Source organism: Vicugna pacos, chromosome 2 (genome assembly GCF_048564905.1).
Source record: "Vicugna pacos chromosome 2, VicPac4, whole genome shotgun sequence".
NCBI lineage: Eukaryota > Metazoa > Chordata > Mammalia > Artiodactyla > Camelidae > Vicugna > Vicugna pacos.
Window position 1 is genome coordinate 33901363 of NC_132988.1, and position 18293 is coordinate 33919655.

An 18293-nucleotide genomic window follows, 5' to 3' on the forward strand; every position below is an offset into this window, starting at 1 on the left:
AGACCCGCTGGGGTGATTACTGTGTGTCTGCAGAGCACGGCTCAGCAGACAGGACAAGGAAGTGGCCACAAGTGCAGGAGGTTGGCTTCCTGACCCTTATTTCTGTGTTGATGTGCTGTTGTTGCTTCTCAAGACCCAGTGGCTCATAGCCCCTCCCCGCCACCAACCTTTCTTCTATCACCCCAAGGCAATGCAGACTGTCCTAACGATTCTTCCCCTCTCAGAGAAGTCCACGAACTCCATTGATATTCTGTTACTATGATGCCTTTTCTTGAGAAAGTTGAATCAGAATACAATTCATTTTCTGGTTGTTTGTTGCCCCAAGAGAGTTTGTGTGGACCACGCAATTATTCTTCTCCACATCCTTATATCGGTGACTGAGCACTTCATGAGAATTTTGAAAAACTGTGCTGTGCCAAGAAATGGAAAATGAAAGAAACAACTTGGGTGCATTTTCAAAAGTTTTCATTTGTTTTTATTTTCTTTCTAACTTTCTGAATGATGAGGGACCGAGAGAGCTGACGACCAAATGTCTGCGACGTTCTGGAACCCCTGTGTCCCCAGAGCCTGATACGTGCACATTTTCCAGGGCTGCAAGGACTGACCGTCAGTCCCGGCCCTTCCTGATGAGCAGACTGAGCCGCAGCCTCTAGCTTCCTGTCACGCTGAACTCTGGGGGCCAACCTGCCGCCGGCCTCCAGCAAACCTGCCAAAGTCATCTGCTCTGGTCTTTTCTTACCTCTGAGATGGAAAGGGTAGATCCTGCCCTACAACTGGCTGAATGGAAGGGAGCCGGGGGAAGCTCTGCTTCCGGGTGCAAAACACTCTCCTTTCTTTTCAAGCCCTAGAGGCAAACATGTGTAGGGAGTATTCCTCTCACAGGAAGAAAAACAACAACAAAAAATTTTCTTTCTACTAAAATACGCAGGTTTAAAGAAGATTGGAAGATTTAGAGAGTTTTGGGAACTGAAAATCTAAGTAAAGATAAAATCTGAAGAATGATCATTGTAAATAAACGAGTTACGGGTTAAACATAATAGGAGTTTACTTCAAGCTGCTACAGATGGTGTGATTAAGCTTTTTGCTTTTCTAAGAAATACCCCTAACTTCCTTAAGGGAAAGTGAGAATTTTTAGATTTTACTTTAATTCTTGCAGAAAAAAAAGGAAGTTTAAAAAACAAAAAACAGTATTATTTAGAAGTTCTACCAAGAACACAAAAGGTAACTATCCCAGAGGACACTCTCTAAACGTCACTGCGGGTCCCCTTGCCTCAATCTGCACCTGTGTGTACACATGGAACAGTGAAGTCACTTCAATTATACCACCACTGCAGTTCTCAGACTTTTTCAGGAAAGCCAAGATAATCCTCTCCATATAATTGTTGGCACCATACATAACCTCCTAAATAAACCAATAAATGTTTTAACATTCTTTGACAGTTTCCACATCCTACATTGCCTTACCTAGTTCTCCAAACTCCCTGTGAGACGTGGCTTTACTTTCCCTCTATTTCAGAGAGGGAACTGAGGTTTTTGAAGGTAAGGAAATGGAGGAAGGACTAGAACTCAGGGCTTCTGATTCTGAATCTTCAGTCCTACCTCTGTGACCACTCACAGGCCATCTGGCCTGGGGTACCTTGGATAACGCATCTAGGTTTGGATTGCTGTGTTGCAAAAAGGGTGAGAAGGAGAAGAAAGTCAAGGAGGGCTGAACCAGTTGATGTGTGCAGTCTCTTAGTTTCCACAGTTCCAGAAATCCAAGAGCCTTCTCAGGACACCTGACTGGCATGGCTTCCGCTCTGGTTTCCTGAGAATAGTCAATAATGCCTTTCTACCTCTGCTTTCTATAAGCAAGAAGTCAACTGAAGTCACCATAACTTTGGAGATTTCCACCAATTGGCAAATTCCCATCGTATAGGAAGGCTGCTGCCTTTCTCAAAACCTCTGCAGATCTGTGTGGCTTGTGTGTTACGGTCTATGTCAATGTTTTTGTTCCCACTGAAATCGAGGCTTCACTCTAACCTCTAGCAGCAATTATTTCCATTTTTCCAATGAAGACTCACATGTAAGTCACCAACCCCTCTCCAATTCCCCTCCCTCCCTCCCCCAGACACTACTCACTGAAAGCACTGGGAGTATGTCTCTGGCAGATTTTAACGAGGCTTAAGTTCAACAAAGCAGGTGGCCTCGCAGCACTTTATGACACAGCCTCTTCTTACAAGTACCCTGCCACCCCAGCCCACACTGCATTCTCAGGGGCTGGCAGATCTCGGCTACCCCTTTCCAGATGCCATGCTGCTCAAACCATCCAGCACCACCACCACCACCACCAGGGAAGGGGAAACATAGGACTGGCCATTCTCATTCAAAGGACACAACAAGGAAATTTTCTAAACAAAAAGCCATCACCTCCAGTTAGTAAGTGCTTCTCTCCTTTGGGGCAGACGGCGCTGTAATCAGCGGTGTTTTTAGGTAACATTTTTTTTCTCTTTGTCACACTGATGTCAACTGATGTGGTGGAGCAGAAAGAGTACTTGGCCTGCAGCCCAGCCCTGCTTTTGCACCTGGATCTCAGCTTCCTTGTTGAAGAAGAAGGGGCCCAGAAAAGAACAGATTCTGAACTTCTTGTTCACAGTGTATAACACGCCCATCAAATCTGAGACTACTGGAGAGGGGGGCAAGACTGCAGCGCTGGCCAAGGGCAGCAGGTGACAGCAGTTACTGAGAGCAAGGACGGGGAGCCAGAGGAGTCCCCGCAGCTCCGGGCAAGGAAGCTAGGCACGGTCATGCCTGGAGGGAAGTCTGATAACCGGGTCCTAATCCCAGCTCTACCTTACTCTCAGAATGTTGATTTTAGTCAAATTGCCTAACTTGCTGAGGTCTCATTTTACTCATCTGTGTAAACATGTGTAATTTTGGCTCCATTTATCTCATAGGGTTTATGTGTGATTGAAATCGGGTAATATATGTGAAATCTTTAAATATGTTATATAAAATCTTTATCCTCCTACTTTATTGACCAGCAACATCAAGGAGCCGGCCAGTGAAAACACTTCATCCAGAGGAGATTTTGTTAAATGGACCACAAATCTTATTACCAGGATGGTCCTATATCAATTTTATGTTTGTGTTCTAAAGCGTAAACAAGTTTAAAAATGCAGGTGATCCTATATAATGCCTGCGGGTGATATCTGATTACAACACTCATTTTGTGTTGAAATAACTGGCACACGTAGGCTACATCAGCATCACATTTGTAATGCACATATATATATACATTTTTGAAACTAACATGAGAGGATAGAGATAGAATCAGAGCAATCCTCCCCTATATGTCATTTTCAAAGAACACAAAATTTGGAGTATTTTAGTACGATTATTATTGTTATTACCATTATTATGGTATTGATACTATTTTTATTACCAGGCTTATCATTTTTATTGTTATTTGCAGATTATTTACCTTTCTGGCTAGTAAGCTAAATGATCCTCATCCTTTAAGACCAAGGGAAGATATATGAAACATTAAAATAATTGTCATAATTAATTTGGGATACCAGTTGCCTCATTCAGAAGTGCTACAAATCGTATCCGTAAATGTAGATTTGAAAGGTCAAGAAACAGAAATTAACTTTGAACATAGAGATTTCAGGGGAAAAAGAGATGGGATTAAAATTCAAACCTGCAGATAAATTTGGGGGAAAAAATATTCTCCACACAATAATTTATTTCCTTCTAGTTCAGAAGAATATAAATATTTTAAATTACTTACACTACATTGCATTTTAGCATTATTTGCTTCTCTTTTTAAACATAGGGCCTGTGGGCCCTTTACTAGAATTACAAAATTTCTGCATGTTTATTTCTACAGAAGCTAAATAAAGAGAATAAAATCTACCCCCTGAGAGGTAACCACTGTGTAACTCTGTGGGTGGAAGGAAGGGCCCCTGAACACTTAGAGCTGACATCACTCAGAACGCTCTTGGAGGAAAATGGTTTCCGGTTACTCTGGATTCGTTGGAGATCTGCCTGACGGAGTAGGGACGGAGTCAGGCACCACCCTAGCCCCTGAGCATGGAAGCGGTGCCCCCTGTGACAAGGACGCTTGGTCCCTTCTTGGATGGGCCTCTGCTGAAAGAAGTGGTCTGTCACACTGAGCGGCACCAAACTCCCCCAGGCAGACGCTCAGGGCGTGGAGCATACGCGCAGAGTGAACAGAGTGCACTCAGCCTGGAGAGCTGCCGCCCCAGCAACTCCGAGCGCCGCCCGCGCGGCCTGCCCTGCATTCCAGAAAACCAAAAAGTGAGAGCCCGATAAGATAACCAGGTAATTAATGAGGCAATTTCCCCTTCCTGCTCACGTACTGTATTTATTTTTTAATATAGATTCTCATCATCTTAAGCAATAATACACTCTCTTCCTGTAACCTTTAAGAACTTGCCAAGTTGAGCAGTACAAACATATTACTCACATTTTTTGTGTCTCTTTTTTCAGTTTTTAGCTAACACACGCACAAAAAATCTTGTAAATATTGTCAGCCTTTCCATTTTTTTCTGGTTTTTCTTTGTTTTGCTTTCCTTTTTTTTTTTTTCTTTTTTACAAATGTGACTTTAACTTCTAGTTTTATAATCAGCTTTTTTTTTTCAGGTTATATAAAGTTGACATTTTCCATGGTATCAAATATTCATTTACTATAGTGATTTTTAAAATAATTTTGGCAGTAGGAGTATTTTTTCAACAAAATTGCATGTGGACCCCAGAATACAAAAAAAAAAAAATAGATAAAAGCTTAGCCATATTCTAACAACATGACACCAGTGGCCTATAATCTCACCCATGTGGTCTCACTCCATCCTTGACTCATAAATTGCCCAGGAAAGCCAACAGAACATAGGTTAAAAAAAAAAACAAACTGCTGCTGCATCACTTGTAATGCACATACGGCATTACATACTGCTTACTGTTCAATTGAAAACCTTCTTGTACATTTTTTTAACCTCTTTAGGTAAATTATTCAGATGGCCAGAAGGGAAATCATTAGGCTCAGAAATCCATATTGAGTAAAATCATTAATGACTAACTGGCCAGGGTCAGTCACGATGTGAAAACATTTGTTCTGCCAATCTGTTTTATGCCGGATTCTGAGCTAAAGTATTTTTACAATTTGAGATTTTGGACCTCGTCAGAGAATTCATGTATGCCAAATTGTTATGCAATCATTAAAATAACAAGGCTTTGGAAGCCCTAGGAGATAAAGTGAGCAATTTTTTGAGATTTTTTTTTTTTTGAGATTTTCTTTTGTCTGATCAGGGCAACTCATCTTTTGAATTACCCTGTACCACCATGCAGAGCATAATTTCCCAATGAAATAGTAAGTCAGCACATTTTCTCTGGGGCATCCTGGCCTTCATCCTGACCATGGTCCCATTTGAAAATAATGAACATCATAAAGGTCAGTGGGTTTCCCACGGAGCATCTTAGTCTAAAGGTCTAACCAACAATGACCAAGTCACACAGTACCCAGATTGTAAAGATGGTGTCACGTTCTAAAGAGATTTTTCTGTTGGAATATCTGCACATCTCAGTAGGCCAAGAATTCAGATGATTTCTGCCACAATAGATGTCCGAGATTGTCACAATTTGATGGAAAAGAGCATGGATCCCTCGTGTTTTAATAGACAGTTAACTTGGGGCAGGTGACTTGGGCTTCTTTTTAATATGACCAAACATACTGCCCACATTTTTTGGCCAGAACCTCTATCATCTGTTTCTCAGGAAAAACAGTAGTGTGTGTGTATGTGTATACAAAGGCTTTATGCAATAAATGTCTTATTTCTTCATGTCCTTTCTGTGCCTTTTATGGAAAAGAATTTTGTCAGACTTCAGTTGATATTTACTTCAGTTTCTAATCAAACAAAGTACATGTATTCAGCATATTCATATCGGTGTTAGACTGTAAAAGTGGAAAATGCTATCACCCATGCATTTGATTTTGAGTAGAGCATCAGCAGAAGTATTCAGTGAACCTTCCGTCAAACAAGGAAGTCCATGACAGACCAGGGATGTGTTATGAGACAGTGAAAGAGGAATTAAGAAATCAAGGGAGAAAACTAGATGATAGAAATTAGAAAAGGAAAAAGAAAAGGAAGCAGATGAAAATTTGGAAAGCAAGGAGGAAATGAAAATGTTCCTTGGAAATAAAGGCTTGAGCAGAAGTTTAAAGCATGGACACTGAGGTTGATTATGGAAAAATTCCTTCATCTTTGTCCCAGTTTCTTCTGTAAAATGCATCCCACTTACACTATAGAGTTACTCCCAGGAGGAAATAAGAGAATGCAGATATAGCATTTAGCAAAATAAAGTGAAGTAGATGTTCAATACATGTTAGCTATTGGCATAAGTTAGAGTAATTAACATTAAGGATATTATGATTATTTGTATTATTTACAGAATTTATATTACATAATTTTAACAATTTTTAACATAATTTTATGTTTCATTTCTAAAACGCAATTATTCTAGGTGTCAAATCTTGCTGTTCTTCCTTTTCTTAAAAATTTTAATACTGATCATGAAGTTTATAATATAAAGGATATTAGAAAAACAATTTAATAACAGTCAAATCAGTTCATAAGCTATGATGGTGATCTTTAGCTAACTCTTTAAATCAAACTTTTCCTGTATCAATAAAGCTGAGATCAATCTCCTGTTTTCCCCTGCTCAAAATGATTTGGATGTCCCAGGATTCTAAGAAAAACATCTAACTCTCCAGAGACTCTTGTACTCTTCCCTGCTGCCTCTTCTTTTCTTTCCTACTGCAACTTTTAGTTTCTAAAGATCATTCACAAAATTAAAAATCTCATTTTGCACAAGTACTCATCTTGGAGAACAATCTAATCATTCGTTCAGAGGAGCTACCATTTTTAAATCGAAATTTATACCTATATTCTAACCTGATTTTGTTTAGAAAGAGTGCTCTCTGAGGACAGAAGCTATATATTCTTCTTTTATATCCACAATAGTAACCATCTCAAACCTGTCCATAAAGCAGATAGTCAATACATATGAATTAATGAATAATACGCTAGGAAAGAGAAAAGGACAAGAAGCAGAGGTTAATTGCAAAGGTCATTCAGTTTTGGATTCCTAATGAGAATACACTGAGTCTTTGGGTTTCACCTTTTTTCACTATGACTGAAATGCCAAGTACAAGCTGAACAGTCTGCTAACAATCTGAAAAGAAAATATATTACCATGATTGTACAGGGAAACTGGAAGCGATTTTCTCTTGGGTTGGAGGTTTAAACAAACAGGAAGCCCCGTTTAGGATTTGTCTTCATCATCTTTCATCACAAGTCAGCCTGACTTCCTGATGAAGAAATGTGGAACTGCATTCAGATACTCAACCAAAGTGGACAGAAATACCAACCCACCAATCTCCAGCTTTAAATTCAAAGCTGCCATTTCTGGCCACCCCATCTCCATCGGACCACAACTCTAAGTAAAATTTTGTCTCAGTCTCTATAAGCAGTGGGCAGAAAACGAGTCTTTGTCAGTTTAAAGAATCTCATTTTGTTTCTACCGCTGAACATCAAGGGATGAGAAGCAAACCACATAGTAGAGAATAACAATAATCACAGACCCCTTAAAGTTTCGTCTCAGCATTAGTCAATTCGTTTTCTGTAGCTATTTGAAAAAATATTATTTATGAAATGAAACTTTAAAGGTTTTAAATCAAAATCTTAGTTATTTCAGGATGAACAATGAACACTATTTCACAATTTATCTCTAATCCATGTATCCAAAATTGTATATGTATCTACTTTTTGAACTTAGCAATTCCTTCTTAAACTTCAAGCTTCATGAAACTATTCAGGTTAAACGGCCATGACCAAAATAACAAATACGTCAGTTTTCAGGGAAAAGTAAAACTTGAGGATTTTTAATTCAAATAAATAATTTTCTACAAAAGGCTCAAAATGAGTGAATAATTCTCTTACATGAAGAAACTAACACCAAAGTCTCAATCTGACCTTCCAGGGGATACAAAGTGCAGAAGAATGACTCGTAGTTTCACTAATATAAAGTGGAAAAATACAAAATCAGGACTCTTACTACTCTAAAAACCATAATGAATTCTCAGTTCACACAGCAGGTTTTTATCTGCTCGGACTAGATATACCATTATTTGACTTGATGAATTTGCCAGCCCTGTTCTTGCTGATGCTTCCAAATAATGACTTATTCCAAGGTCCATTCCTACAGTACTCTTGAAAATGTTAGGTTAACATAAAAAAGGAAGAGCTATTGTTAATACAAAGAGAAAAAACAAGAGCATATTCATTAAATATGATTTGAACCAGACTAATAACAATAAACATCTGCAATTTCAATATATCCTGACTCAAATTCTAGAAGTCACTGATTAATGTTGAAACCCAGAAGACAATGCTGGCAACTACCACATCACAAACATCCCCGATGTTTCTTGAACCCACAGTTCTCTCCCCACTTACCAAGCCTGTGACAACCACCATTTAGTCTTTTGTACTGCCTTTCAAAATTGCATATTTAATATTTATTTTTAAAAAACAAAAGAAGTAAAGTAGAAAGACAAATAAACTTAAACAAAGATGTATAGTTTGTCTAGATGAGAATAAAATGTACATTGGTTGAGAAACAGATGAATGAATTTCCTTAGAATGATGCAACCCTCCAAAAAGAAAAAGAAAAAAAAAAAAACCACAGGAGTCATCACCATGGGTGGTAGGATGCTGAGTTTCCCACAGGAAGCAGCTCAGGTAATTGCTTGTTTGTGTTTGTAGTGGGAGGCATTCTATTATGTGCCTACGGGTTTCTTCTATGAGAAAATCTGCTGCCTGGCTCTTTTTGTTTCAGGCACTTCATAAGCATTTGTCTCCTGTGTTTAGAAAGTCCATCATCTTAGTAAGTGTCCTGTAGAAGAAATGACTAAATGGGAAATACAAACTGTTGGCAAACAAGCTATATTACTACATAAGAAAAAAGTCTACAAGTAATGTAAAAATGTGAATTCCAAGTTAGAAAAATATAGTAACATCTGGATCAATACCACAGATCGGAGAAGGGTTAGGTTATCGGGCCAGTTAAGTTGTCTGGGAGGAATTCCAGTGCTGAGGCCACAGTTAGGCAAGCTCCGCGGAAGGGTGGGATACCTCATCGCTGCCTCCATCCCCACGATCCCAGTGAGGTCAGTTAAGAGTTCTACAAATAGCTCTGGCTCACACACCCTGCACCATGCCCTGTGCGATACTACGGGGTGGCAGTATTCACTGTCTCGTCCCTCCTGTCATGGAACTTAAGTCCAGCAAAGAAAACAGACCTGTGGACAGATCATTCCAAAGTAAGGGAGAGCATAATGACAGAGCTACTTCAGTGTGCAGTGGCATCCAAGCAAAGGCGGCACTTTGTCCAGTATGGAAAAGGGAAGTTCTCTCCCAGAAGGCTCCCTGGAGGAGACAATCCCTGGGCTGAGTTTTGAAGGATAGGATGAAAACGTGCCATGGCAAAGTGAAGATGAGCAGAGGAACGTTCCAAGTTACCAAAGACTGTGAGCAAAGACACATAACTTCCAAAGTAGGGTGGGATGTTCAGGCAACTGCAAGCCATTTAGTATCATTTAGTAGCCAGGCTATTAATTTAAAAATATACCAGAGTATCAGAATGGCCATTATTAAAAAGTCTACAAATAATAAATACTGAAGAGAATGTGGAGAAAAGGGAACCCTCCTATGCTGTTGGTGGGAATGTAAACTGGTGCAGCCACTATGGAGAACAGGATGGACGTTCCTTAAGAAACTAAAAAATAGATTTACCATATGATCCAGCAATCCTACCCCCGGGTGTGTATCTGGAGAAAACTCTAATTTGAAAAGATGCATGCACCGCAATGTTCACAGCAGCACTATTTACAATAGCCAAGACATGGAAACAACCTAAATGTCCATTGACAGGTGACTGAGTAAAGAAGATGTGGTGTATTTATCCAATGGAATACTGCTCATCCATAAAGAAGAATAAAATAATGCCATTTGCTGCAATATGGATGGAACTAGAGATTATCATCTTAAGTGAAGTAAATCAGACAGAGAAAGACAAATACCATACAATATCACTTATATGTGGAATCTAAAAAAAATGATACAAATGAACTTATTTACAAAACAGAAACAGACTCACAGACATAGAAAGGAAACTTATAGTTACCAAAAGGGAGGAGGGGAGAGGGATAAATTAGGAGTTTGGGATTAGCAAATACAAACTACTATATACAACAAGGTCCTAATGTATAACACAGGGAACTACATTTAATATCTTGCCTTAACCTATAATGGAAAAGAATCTGAAAAAGAATATCTATATATGTGTATAACTGAATCACTATGCTATATACCAGAAACTAACACAACATTGCAAATCAACTATACTTTAATAAAAAACAAATAAAGAATACATCCGTGCAAAAAAAAGAAACAAAAGCCAGGATACAAATTTTTTAATTTAATGCTAAAGAGGCTACAAGGGCCCGGGCCTCAGAGAACATGAGTCACACTGAGGAGCTTGGGTGTCATCCAATGGGTGCTGGGAAGCACCTGGAAAACAAAACTCCAGTCCCTTCACTGTCCCTCCCTTGTTGCCAGCACACGAGACAGTTGTGAACCCACCACCTCAGAAAGTGGTGGGGGGTAAGGGGGTGGAGAGAGACCCGCCTGTTCCTTCTCTCCCTGCTGCCATACCTGAATTAATATTGACTCTGCTCCCTTTCAGCTCATTGGATTGAACACAGGGTATTTAGGACACAGAAGAAAAGTTAATGAGCATCACAGAGAAGCAATATTGGAAGAAATGTCAATTCTACTACAAGGCAAGGTGGGGGGATGTATCAATAGCTAGGAAGCAGAAAAAGGAAACATAGCAGGAATAAAGGAGCAGGCGCACGCAGAGGAACGTGTCAGATCTGCAAGTATGAGAGGATGAAGATCCAGAAACACGTGGGTGAACATACAGGTCATGGTAAGAGAGCATTCCTAGGTTTGTTGCACACGTCAAATAGTGTTCTGATGCTTAAAGAAGTGACTGCTATACATATTGTAGGAGGTGTAATTATCATGAGACTAATTCCGAAATCCTCACATGGAAATCAGTCCCTCTATTTCATAGGCTATGCTCTATATCCACACATTAAAAAATAAATTAACCAGAAGAGAAAAAACAATATATTTGGAAAAGGTGAGTGACAGTGTTGATCTGAGAAAACTAAAAGAAGAAGAAATACAAACTCCAGCTATAATACTGCAGGATCTTTAGTGAGTGTTACAATGCGCTACTCTGGGGACCCTGCTAAGGGCCTTAACTGTATCTCATTAAGTCCGCGAACAGCCCTACTACTAATTCCCCCATTTTACAAATGAGGAAACTAAGGCTTGGAAAGGCTGAGTAGCAGAATTGCTGCACAAAAGCCATGCAGGTAATAAATGGCAGGACCCGAACTGGAACCCAAGGGTCAGAATCCAGGCCCGCTGAGTTTCAGAAAGGGGCTGCTCTACCAAAGAGAGAAACTCCAGGCATTTATTGAAGCAATGCAACCCAAAGTAATAACCCCAAAGGCTTCCCTGGACAAATATGTCATGAAAAAAGAAAAAAAAGCTAGCTTTAATTCTCCTCAGAATATCTATATTAAAACTACACTGACATTGGTGCTGTCTTCCACCATGCTCCAAGCCTACTACCATCGGTTACGAAGCATAAATAACCTGTTACCAATAAAAAACCAAATTCTGCAGGGAGAAAACAATTTTGCACATTTAGAAAGAAGCTGTAAACAATATGCCCTACTTTATGTGCATAAACATATCCTTCCATCTAAAAAAAACATAATGACATGCACGTGAGGTCTGGCTACAAAAGAAAGGAATTTGCCTAAAGTCACAGCAGAGCAAGTGGAAAAATCACTTTGGAGAAGGTCTTAAATTTCTAATTAGCTCTATTTTTCAATTAGCTAAAGAAAGAGAGTAGCCAATTACTTTGACCAGGAGTTAATTAGTCAATGCTTTTTATTCAAAGTTAATAACCACTACAGCTTCATTGTGTTGAATGGTAATTACATCTGGGCAGAGTTAATGTGGCTATTGGTCTGACTTCTCTATGAAAAGACACTGCCCTGAATATTGTTATATTATACAAACTATGGTTTAACTCAAACATGGAATAATATTGACTGTAAGAAGAAAAGTCTCTAAATCATTATTTTTACACTTCTAATGTCTACATTAATCCTTTTAATGAATAATACCTTTATTATAATTATTAATTCTTGTTGGTGGCTGATGAGATAAAAAATCTTAAAATTCATTCAGTAGTCTTTGTCAAATGGCTGAAGTACAATAGAGGATGTTTTCGTGATAAATAAGGCACTGAACTGGAAATCAATGACCTTATGATGTTGTCAGGGCATCTTTTTATCTAATAACTCTCATAATCAAAGCACAAATAGTTTTAAAAACTTGTAGGCTGATCTTTCACAATACCTCTAAGCAAGGTTTATCTCCTATGGGACACCTTTGTTCTCTTTTCAGTATATCTTAACCATATTAAGAAACTCAGCCCACATATTAAGATTTCTATTTCTAAAACGGTGGTAAATATGATGCTTGACATTTTTACTTTTTATTTCTAAATGCAGCTAAGTTCTAAGTATTCCTGTGGAGGAAGAAAACCCACAACAGAAATTATTTGCTTTTTTTAATTTAAAATGTTACATCTTAAAGTCATACTTTCCCCAGTGAAAACACATCCACTTGTTGACACTCTACTCCAGCTGAAATGACACAATCATTTCAAACCTCTGAGTTTAAAATTGAAATGTCTTTTTCTTCTTCCAGAAAAGAAAGAACCACCCTATGATTAAAACTTCCCACAGATGTTTTTAAAGTGCTTGAACTTAAAAAAAAAAAAAGTTCTCCTCTATTTTTAACAGGAATTACCCTTCCCACACAGACGCAGACGCCATACCTGCTCTGTGAGCGCTAAGGAATTGAGTTCTTTGCCACAGTAGCCTTTCTCCCCGTCCCCACCATCGCCCACTCTTCCTCGGAGTACAAGTGGACAGCCACCTTTGAGGATTTCCTGTTTTGTTCCACTGCCCCCTCCAACACTGGTTCCTTTCCCCTTTCCAGCTGTGGCTTCCCTCAAATTGCTGAGCTACACAGAGTGTCCTCTTAACCCCGCATTAGTTGCCATAGGAAGTTAAGTCTTTAGATGATATAATGTCTACCACAAAATCACCCACTCCAATCTTTTCAAACAAGAATATCTCTGAATTGCTTCTGAAGTCACCATGTGTCCATCTAGAAAGACTTTGTTAGGCCACTGTCATTATTAAATTTTATATTTACCCAGTACTTACTGAGCATCTATATTATGCTGGTCACTTTACTAGGCCTTGCAGGAGAAAACTTATGAAATGACAATGTGACTGTCCTCTGGGAACTCAGTCTAGAGGAAGTGGAGACAGGCCTACATATACCTTATACCAGGAAATGCTACGAAAGTACCGACCAGGGCGAAGATGAAAGGCAGAGGTGATGGGAGGGTCAGGAACAGAGCTGACATTGCCAAGGAAAGGTTTCATTGATATTTTGAGATTCGGCTAACTGAAAGATCAAAAAGCACAAAAACACTGAATGAAGTAAAGAGGGACCACAATTCCAAACAACCAGAATACAAACTGGCATTCTTCTTTGGCATAAAGATTGGTCTAACAATACCTAAGTGTTTCTAGCTCTGGGGGAAATTCCTGAGAAATATAATAAAGATTTATAGAAATCAGGTTTTAAATAATGGTCACTGAAAGGCATAAACTATGTGTCCCCAGGGACCTGGATGAGCCTGGATCTCCTCTCTAGCTTACTTCCACTCTAATTGTAACAAGCTACTCTTATAAATTGGTGCCACTCTCCCTTCAGACAAAGCTCCTTTGGCTCAGGTTTAATGAGCCCATGATAAGACCTTCACCCTATTTTTAAAGAGCTTCACCGCATTCAACCTTCCCTCAACAAACATTTGCTAAATACCCACTACCGGCAAGGCTCTGGGCTAAGAGATACAAAGAGAAGCAAAATACCATCCTTACTTTTAAGGAGCTCACGGGGGAGAGTCCCACCCATAACTAGTGAAACAGAATGAGAGAGGTATTGAAGATGTAGGGAAAGGAACTGCAGACAAACAAAGGAGGAGGCATTTAAATGGAGGAGGGAAGGAGGGAATGGAACCCTCCTACACTGTTGTTGGGAATGTAGCTTGATGCAGCCATTATGGAAAACAGCATGGAGTTCCTTAAAAAACTAAAAATAGACTGACCATATGATCCAGCAATCCCACTCCTGGACATATATCCAGAGAAAATTCTAATTCGAAAAGATACATGCACCTCATTGTTCATAGCATTACTATATAATAATGCAACAATCAAGACATGGAAGTAACCTAAATGTCCATTGACAGATGACTGGATAAAGAAGATGTGGTATATATACACTATGGAATACTACTCAGCCACAAAAAAGAATGAAATAATGCCATTTGCAGCCACGTGGATCAACCTAGAGATTATCATATTAAGTGACGTAAGTCAGACAGAGAAAGACATATATCATATGATTTCACTTATATATGGAATCTTAAAAAATGATGTCAGTAAACAAAACAGAAACAGATTCACAGATATAGAAAGCAAACTTACAGCTACTAGGGGGAAGAGGGTGTGAAGGGATAAATTGGGAGTTCGAATTTTGCAGATACTACCTACTATATATAAGCTAGATAAACAACAAGGTCCTACTATATAGCACAGGGAACTATATTCAGTATCTTGTAGTAACCTATAATGAAAAAGAATATGAAAAGGAATATATGTATATATATGTATGACTGAAACACTATGCTGTACACCAGAGATGAACATATTGTAAACTGACTATACTTCAATAAAAAATAAATAAATAAGATGATAAATGGAGGAGGGGGAGAGAGAAATATTCCAGGGAGACCTCACAGGAAGGTGACTCTGAAGAGCATCTAGAAGTCTGCTTGCCATTTTCCTACAGAACATTACTAAATTTCTTGGAATAAAGGCAAGAGCCAGAGTTTACAGAGTCCAGTTAGAAGGGTTAAATATGCTCTGTAAAGGGATTTATACTTTATCCTCCAGGCATGAGGAAGAAATTTAAGCTACTGAAGAAGTTTAAACAAAATGAATGTATATACGTATGTATACTATATTTATATGTACACACATATAAAGTGAATGGATATTTATGTTCTCTATATTTAATACCACAAACATATAATTTAATGTTCTAATTAATGTATTAATTACATATATATGCAATTACTCTCACAAATCAGTGCAAGATGAATGGGAGAAATAAAGCTAAAAGCAGGAAGATGGCTGAGGAGACAATTCCAGTAGTTCAAGTAAGAGATGAGGGAGATTTGAAATGAGTGAAAATTGGAATTGAGAGAAAGGGATGGAGAAATGCTTCAAATGTTTAACTGAGAAATCTTGATTGCCAATTGCACATGTGAGGCTGAAAGACTAAGAAAAATCCACGAGGGCCTCCTGGTTTCTGACTTGGAGAGAAGGCAGTGCAGAATTGCTAGTAAGGTATACACTGAGCATAACAGAGGTGGAACTGTTGGAGGAGGAAGAAAATAAGTTGACTGAAGCTTGTTAACTATGAGGTACCCATGGATCATTCAAATGGATTCACCCAACAGATACCTGGAAAAATTTATGGCAACATTTCTGCTCCCCACACAAAGGTACATGGGGGAAGTAGAGAAAACAATCCAGATTGATTTTGGCTTAGACTAAAAACATTCAACAGAAACATAGCTGGAAAGTCCCAAAATACTTGGAGACTAAACAACACACACCTAAATAACACATGGGTCAAAGAAGAAATCTCAAGAGAAATTGAAAAATAGTTTTAACTAAATGAAAATGAAAATACAACTTATCGAAATTTGTAGGATGTAGTGAAAACAGTGCTCAGAGGGAAACTGAAGAAAAGAAAAAAGATCTAAAATGAATAAACTAAGTTTCCACTTTGGGAAACTAAAAAAAGAAAAGCAAATTAAATTAAGCAGAAAAAATGAAACAATAAAAATTCAAGCTGGAATCAATGAAATTGAAAATAGGAAATCAATAGAAGAAATCAGTGAAACCAAAAACTGGCTCTTAGAAAAATTCAGTAAAATTGATGAGCCTCTAATCAGAATAACTAAGAAAAAAAGAGAGAAAATAAAAATTACCAATAGCAAAATGAAAAAGGATGTGTCACTACAGATACCAAGGATATTGAAAGGATAAAGGAATACCACGAACAACTCTATGCCTACAAATCTGATAATGTAGATGGAACGCATCAATTCCTTGAAAGACATAATCTGCTGAACTCACATAAGAAGAAACAGACAAACTGAATAGGCCTGTATCCAGTACAGAAATTAAATCAATAATTAATAACCTTCCAAAAGAGAAAGTACCAGGCCCAAATGGTGAATTCTACCAAACAGGTAAGGAAGAAATTATACCAATCCTCTACACTATCTCTTACAGGAAAAAGCAAGCAAAGGGAATACTTGCTAACTCATTTTATGAGATCAGCATTACCTTAATACCAAAAACAGACAAAGACATTGCAAGAAAACCTCAGATCAGTATCTCTTATGAACATAGATACAAAAATCTTCAACAAATACTAGCAAATTGAATCCGACCATGTATAAAAATAATTATATACTGTGACCAGCCGGGATTTATCCCAGGTATGTAAAGCTGATTCAACATTCAAAATTCAATTAATGTAATTTATCGTATCAGCAAGCTAAAAAAGAAAAGTCACATAATCCTATCAATAGATGGAGCGTTTGACAAAACCCAACAGCCATTCATGATAAAAACTCTCAGTAAACTTATGAATGGAAGGGAATGTCCTCAACTTGTTACAAAAAGCATCTATAAAAAAAACCTACAGCTAACATCATATTTAACAAGAGAAACTAGAAGCTTCCCACTGTGATCAGGAATAAGGCAAGGATATCTGCTCTTGCTACTGCTTTCATCATTTATACTGGAAGTTATAGCTAATGAAATAAGACAAGAGGAAGTTAAAAATGCACTGATTAGGAAGAAAGAATTGAACTGTCTTTGTTCTCAGATGACATGATTGTTCCTGTAGAAGGTCTGAAAGAATTGACAGAAAGACTCCTGGAACTAATAAGCAATTACAGAAAGTTTTCAGGACACAAGGTTAATATACTAAAGTCAATCACTTTCTTATATCTTGGCAATGAGCAATGAAGTTTGAAAACTGCCCGCCCCCCCCGCAAAATGAAATGTGTAGGAATAAACCTAACAAGATACGTACAAGATCTAAATACTTAAAAGTTAAAAAGCATTGTATTGTCCTATATATGGTTTTCTGCTGAGAACCTTTTTAGGTTAAAGAATCATGCTGTTGAGCATCTTCTTCAGGGTTTTAGTCCATGTAATAAACCAATTCATTCATGTGTGCTAATAGATTCAATACTTATAGTTTAGAAACTGTTATTCTGGGAACTGGGGATAGAAAGGCCAGTAAGAGACAGCTCTGACCTTATTTAATTAGGGTACTGAAGACAGAAAAGGAGAGTGAGGAGAAGTCAAAGAGGAAAAGAGTGTAGAGTGGCATTTTGGGTTATTTTCCCCAGGTTTGACCTACTTTATATTTTTGTTTGTCTCCTAGGGGTGGGGAATAAGAAAAGTCACCTAAACCAGTTAACAATTATTTAGAGGTTTCCTATATGAGGCACTGTTAGCCAGATCAAACATAAGACAGCCAAGCCCTGGAACCAACTCTCCAATGCAGTTTCTTCCCTAAGTACCACCTGCAAAGAGAAAATGTATCTATACCACAGGATGTAGGATATCAAATCAAGGATCTCTAAGACAGGAAAAGTGCTTATCTTCCTGGTAGAAGCACACTTTCAAAGGACTAGGCACCACTTCAAAGAGTGTTTACTCTCCTGTCTTTCGGGTGCCTTTGTCCAGTAGCCAGTGCTAACACCCTATTAGCACTTCATTAGCCAGGGCTCAAGAATGCTGGGAAAGAGCTCTGGACCTGGGAAGCATCCCTACACTGAAACTAAGAGGACGCCTCCATTTTTCTTACCACTTTCATAAATGCGCCCATAGTCAGTCACTCTCCCCC

General features: G+C 38.4%; 1 long non-coding RNA gene across 4 annotated transcripts in view; it reads right to left on the reverse strand.

Moving 5' to 3' along the window:
- The window catches only part of LOC116285827 (uncharacterized), a 193263-nt gene that overhangs the window by 25133 nt on the left and 149837 nt on the right, over positions 1–18293 (reverse strand). The window contains exon 4 of one of the 4 annotated variants that reach the window (XR_012059113.1): positions 7254–7369. The exons of the other annotated variants lie outside the window; for them this stretch is intronic. This is a non-coding gene — a long non-coding RNA (uncharacterized lncRNA). The remainder of the gene's footprint in view (positions 1–7253; positions 7370–18293) is intronic. 4 annotated transcript variants of the gene reach the window in all.